This window comes from Xiphophorus hellerii, chromosome 6 (assembly GCF_003331165.1).
Source record: "Xiphophorus hellerii strain 12219 chromosome 6, Xiphophorus_hellerii-4.1, whole genome shotgun sequence".
NCBI lineage: Eukaryota > Metazoa > Chordata > Actinopteri > Cyprinodontiformes > Poeciliidae > Xiphophorus > Xiphophorus hellerii.
Genome location: NC_045677.1, coordinates 6307832 through 6314287, shown reverse-complemented (window position 1 = coordinate 6314287; position 6456 = coordinate 6307832). Strand labels below are relative to the sequence as shown.

The 6456-nt window shown below is 39.9% G+C and overlaps 1 pseudogene; it reads right to left on the bottom strand.

Annotated features, from left to right (window-relative positions):
- Positions 1 to 309: 309 nt before the first annotated feature.
- Positions 310 to 5151, bottom strand: LOC116721890 (piggyBac transposable element-derived protein 4-like; annotated as a pseudogene).
- Between the last annotated feature and the right edge of the window lie 1305 nt (positions 5152 to 6456).

Genomic DNA, 6456 nt, shown 5'->3' with positions numbered 1-6456 from the left:
GACTCTTATTTTCTTGTCAACCCTAGAGTACTTTTATGTTTATCTTGATATCTTCTCGATGGTCTTTCATTTATCCGGCTCGTACCGGGCAGGACAGGACAGAACAGGAAGGAAAGGACAGATCTCGAGAGAAAGAGGGAGTCAATCAGAGAGAAAGAAAGTGGTCGGGAATGGTGTGCCAAGTAAAAAAAGAAAAAAAGAAGGAGAAAAGCGGTGTCCAAAGCGTAACACAGCAATAAGCAACGATTGTTCTGTCAGAGAACGTATGAATTAAGCGCTTCGAAATCGTCAACGTGTTCGCTTTGGCCTTCAGTTTGAGTTCTGACGCCGATCCCTGACTTTCACTTGGCTCTTGAGCTTCACTTTTACTTTCAGGCGGCAGGTATGAATGCAGCTCAGACTCTCTCCACCGGCGTCTTCGCCGGTAAACGCCGGGCCAGCGATCACAGCTGGAGGAGCCCTCATCTTCTGAGAGTAACTCCTGGCCGTCTTGTTGTTAGCTAGTTGATGAGCGGCACTCCACCTGTGCTGCCCAGGGGAAATATGCCAAACTCGCACAGCTTTTTAGGGCCCTCCATGAACTGACCTTAAAGATATCCGTGTGTGAGAACTTTTAAAAGGCAGAGTGCCTTTTCATTCACCACCATGGGCTCGGTCAGAGTTTAACCAGCAAAAAGACTCTCGCTTAAAAGCTTTGAACTTCGTAGACCTCCATTTATTAGGCAAGATAAGGTCTCTTATTGTACTTTTGAGCATTTTTCCCCACAGCTGGGTACAAGCTGCTCTCACTATCTTTTTTTTTTGTTAAATGATATTACCATACTCTCTTTCCTGATAGACGCTACGGCCAGAAACTAAGAGATTTCATCTGGGTTATACAGAGACAGGAACAGGTCTAGAACTTCCATCTGTCGCATCAAACACCACAACCTTTGGTTTGTGATGTCTTTGCGCTTGTAAAAGTCTGACAGCCGGGCAGAGAGGCGTTGGGGGAAATGTTCCTGCGGTGAGGTTTGCGGCTCTGTTTTTGTGCTCCGAGCTTTCCAATTTCATTTGCCAGGGTAGCTCAAATTCTCTGAGACAAAGAATAGAAAAAGTAAGGACAGTTTTTTTTAAACAAGTTTTTGCAAAGCACTTCCATCCACAGGTTCTTCTTCTGCCGCAGGAAGCAAATCTCTTGGTGAGTTGTGAAGGTCTGCTAACATTCTCTCTGTTTCTCACAAGAGTAAGAAGATTAGGATGATGTCGGGTAGAGCGACACAGATGCAGTCCGTAAGCAAAAGAAACTATAAAACCTGGAATTAACCTTATTAATCTTCCTGATTCATTGTATCTCCTCGGGTAAATAAAGTATTTACATAAATATAAATATAAAATGTGGGATAATAGAATGTTTTCATAGCTCAACTACATCTGGTGCAGCTTGCATAAATTAGAATCTCTGGCTCATAAGTGTTGTATGGGCGCCTCACAATAAAAATGTTGTGCCGACGCATCAACGGGGGCATCAAAAATGTTAAACTTCAGTACTTTAGCTATGAAAATGTATTTGCTTATGGCAATTATTAATAAAAATAGGAACTTAGGTTTTAAAATAATAATAAATAGACACAAGTCCAGCACTGGCCTTATCTTGTACAGCAGGATGGAGTTAACAGTCAACTCCTTACCAACATACAAGTTTATTAACAAAAGGAAATTAACTTCTGTTAAAAGCATTTGACACAACCAACTCGCTAAGCTAGCAAGACACAACTAAAGCTACTAAGAAAAATATAAATGATGAAACTAGATTTTCTCAAAAACGCAGCATCAGTTTGGCACCACTCCCATACGATTTTAGATGAGGCGTCCAAGATCTCATGTCTGTCACCTATTTGGGGAAATAACGGATTCAAACCAGGAAGAGCAGACAGAGGGTTTAGAATATGGCAGAAATAAATAAGGCTTAAATAAAATAGGGGACCTTTATAGTGAAGGAGTTTTGATGTCCTGGTAAACAAGTACAGTCTGCCCCCCAAAAACATATTTTTTAAGTATTTACAGATTAGAAGCTTTGTTACTGCCTCACTAAAATCTACGGCTGAACCTCCATAGAGAATACAGCTGCTCACCATAATCAGAGTAGAGGCCTACTTTCCAAATTTTATAATATTTTACTTTTAGCTTTAAAAGAAAATAGTCTTTCATATTTACAAGCATGGAAAATGTGCTTGCAAATATGCAAACGGAAATCCCTGAGCATGAATGGAATAACTCATGTCTATTGACACAAACTATTAACAAGGTTTAGACTATTACAATACAAATGGTTATTTAGAACGTATATCACTCCTGTAAAACTTCACCATTTCAATTCAAATATTCCTGATGTTTCTGTTAAGTGTATGTGTATAGAGCTTCAGACTTTCTGGAAGGAGGTTATCACGTTCATCTCTCATTTGATTGAGCAGGATGTTCCAATGGACAGTAAACTTTGCTTTAAAATTTTGCCGCACGTTTTTCCAGATGGATTTAGAGAAGGAAGCTTGCGAGTTTTTGCCTTTTGCAGGCTAAACATTTGCTTGCTCTGAATGAATGGATCAAACTACTGAGCAACAACCTGGCAATGGAAAAACTGACTTATATAATAAAAGGAAAGCTTGAAGACTTTAACCCTCCTGTTATGTTCGTTTCTGAGGTACAGCAATAATGTTCGCGGGTCAATTTGACCCGGGGAGTGTTTAGTCATGCTATAGTGTCAGAAACCAAAAAAATCCTCCAAATCTTTTTTGTGTCTGATTATTAACTCCTATACTAACCATTCCAATCAATATTTGTGCAATTATGTTTTTTTATTCCTCACAAATAAAGGATCAATGATGACAATTTACTCATTCGGACATAAAAAATGTGATTTACATTTTTTTTTATGCCCACTGAAAAACCTAAACACAAAATAACACTAATTATCTTTGAAAGTGATTTTTTGTAAAATTTTTTGTATTACATTTTTAATTTTTTTTCAAAGGGTGATCTTTATAATTGAACTTGAGACACATTTACTGTTCTGGGTAAAATTGACCCGCTGATTAAAATCAAGACAAACAAGTCATGAAGATTTGTATTGAAAGTAAACTTTATTCAACCACTGTTTTTTGAACCAGAAATGAACAAAACAAGATCTCAGGAACACTAACACAGTGCATGTATGTCTGTGAATCTCCACAGCTCATGAGTAATATGTCATCATATTGTGATAGTAAACATGCAATGAATACAATCAGAAATACCACAAAAATGAATATATGTAAATGAACTAGATGCTTTAGTTTTGTCATCTACACAACACACGAAGGACATGTCATCAGACTGTGCTTTGTGCAAATATATTTTGCACATTTCACACAAGTCATGCTCGTTTTGACATCATCAGATGGCTTGCGAACCTGGCACCTCTTCCTCTTCTTTTTTCCTCCAGTAGCAACCTAGAAAGAAGAATAAAATGGTTACTATATTTTTTGATGCTCCTAAGACACACATAACATGCACTTGCACAAACACAAACACACACTTTTACTTACCTCACACACTGATGTACTGGGTGTAGTCCTCTCCTGGATCTCCTTTACTACAGCTGCAGTAGCTGGGGTCCTTGGCATATGGTGTCTTCGTTGTATATGACAAGTGCCTTGCCCAGCTCTTCTAAGAAAATGCGTCTCTTGTACAGCTTTGACACATTCCACTCCGGAAAGATTTCTGTCCAAATGACAAATGCGTTGTATGCTGATACATCAATGATGTTGTAAAAGATGACCAGTGGCCAGCGTGCAGTCATTCTCTTGGTGCTGTATGATCCTGTGACCTTGTCCAGATTGTCCACCCCGCCTTTGGTAGCATTGTAGTCAAGGATCATAGTTGGTTTATGGTCCTCTCGTGTGCTGAATTCAGCATTTTTATGCAAAGTGCTCATGAGCACAACATTTTTCCCCTTTTTAGGGCAATATGACACCAGGGCTGTATTGTCTGTAAAGGCAAACATGGATGAGTGAGGGTCCCTGTTCTTTGTCACCAGTAGCTCAGCGGGGAGTTCAGCTCTGTTCTTTCGGACTGTCCCAACCATCGTGAGCTTTCTTTTTAGAAGTTCTTGACCCAAGTTATAGCTTGTGAAAAAATTGTCACAGGTTATGTTGTGCCTCCTGAGACCATTTGACATGTCGAGCACAACCCTGGTACCTTGATTTTTTTCTGGGGCTCCTCCAGCTGGCTTTCCAGTGTAAACCTGCATGTTCAAAACATAGCTGGTTTTTGCATCACATGCTGCCCAGATTTTTATGCCATATTTAGCTGGCTTGGAAGGCATATATTGCCTAAATGAGCAGCGACCTCTGAATGCCACAAGTCTTTCATCCACTGTGACATTAGGGCCTGGGTTATAGAACAGAGGAAGATGCTCAACCCACTTGTCCCACACTGTCCTAATAGCTGCTAGTTTGTCTGTTTCCTGTCTGACAGTTCTTGTCTCTCGATTGTCAAATCGGATTACTCTGGAAAAAAATATGAAAAGTCTCCAGAGACATTGTGGCCCGAAATATTGCCCTGCCTGTCTCTGTATCCCATAGACTGGCTGTTGATTCATCCTTTGACTTGAAAACTCCAGACAGAATGAGAACCCCCAAATATGCATGTAAATGCATTTTGTCCAGCTCTTTCCAGTTCTCTCCAAAAACTCGCCTTCCTTCTAGATTTGTCATTTGAAGAATGATTTTTTGTATTGCATTAGGCATGAATAGCTCAAAGACCGACTTGATATCTGTGACTCGAGTTACTGCCATCCTAGTCGGCCCTGGCACTGTCTTTATTATATTTTCTGCACACTGTTTTCCGAGGTGCTTAGTTGGAGATGAAGACCACTGAATTTCACCATTTTTTGACATGAATGTCTTGCTTCGAGAAACATGAACATCATTTTCATCAATTGCTTCATAATCAGAATCATCAGACTCAGAATTGACCTCAATACTGTCTTCAGCTTCAGAAACCTCCTCTTCTATTTCACTGTCATGATCAACAAGAAGTTCCAGAGCTTCCAGGGCTGTCATCTTTTTTTTCCTGCTGCTCATTTCCTGACCTCTGACAGTGACGATATCACATGTACCTTTAGTGTGTAATGTGTTTAGGACTCCCTTGCAGAGAGTATTTATGCCCTCCCACCCCTCCCCTTCTAGTGAGTGTCACTCAGTGTGGGTGGAGTTTTTCCACGAGAACAGAAAAGAGAAAAGGTTCCCGTCAAAAGTTTTATAAACACCTGCTTTCTCAGTTTCCTTGTGAAGTAAAGAGAATAGTGAGAATGTAGGCTTGTGTGCATGCATGCGTGTGCGTGCGTGAGTGTGTGTGTGGTGAAATATGTCTCATAGGTGCAAGGAAACAAACAGAATTGGACATTTTTTAAAACTTTTTACCCTTCAACTTGTATGCTGGGTCAAATTGACCCGAACAGTATCTATGTAACAAATAGACGCAGAGGGGGCTGCAAGTGTGTAAAATGAACCATTTTTATTTTATACATAGAGTGCACCTATTAAGACAAATAGAAAAAGTTTCATGCAGAAAAAATACTTCTAACTATTTTTTTTTTTTTTTTAACTTTGAAACGGGTCAAATTGACCCGCAACATAACAGGAGGGTTAAAGAAATTTGGTTTCCCTTCCTACATCTTGTCAAACACTGTAACGTGCAAAGTATTTTTTTTATTTTTCTGTGTGTAGATGGAGTGAGTCCTGGGGTTGTGTGTTTTTTGGGGGTGGAAGGAGGGATTGCACTGTATGTAAATTTTTTTAATCTATTTTGTTTTATTTTTCATGTTTTTGTTGTTTTATTTTTGTATGTCTGTGTAGCAGAAAATTCTAACAAAATATTTGGGGAAATGATGAAATTAGATGTGAAAATAGAACAAATCAAAATGATGCAGCGATGTCATGAATTGTGAATATTGAGAACACTTATTTCTCGAGGAAGTTTTATTAAATTCAGACGGAAACAGAAATATGCAACTCTTCAGAAAATTGATTCTTCACCCATTTATCAGGTCACCCATTGGTGCAGTTCAACATTAGCGCTTTGGCTGTAGCATCTGCGGCCTGCTCCGTTTGGATGCCGTTCTAAACGTTAAAAATGCACAAAACACTTCAAATGAAGATCCTAAGCTATGATTACTGCCCAGGTACCACGCTTACTGTGAAAAGCGTTCCGATGCACGAGAGGAGTTTGGAGACTCGGCTGATGGCGTCTGTGTCGGGAGACGTTAGCTGCTGTGGCTAGCAGCTTGGGGTTCTGGAAAGCTAGCCTGGGGCTCTCAGCAATGGTAAAAACATCCAGGAAGTGTTGCATCTTCAACTGCGGCCATGAAATAACTGCTAGTTTACCGTTACAGGCTAGCGGCGGTCCAGAGTCACCTCATCAGCTAGAAGAGTTAGT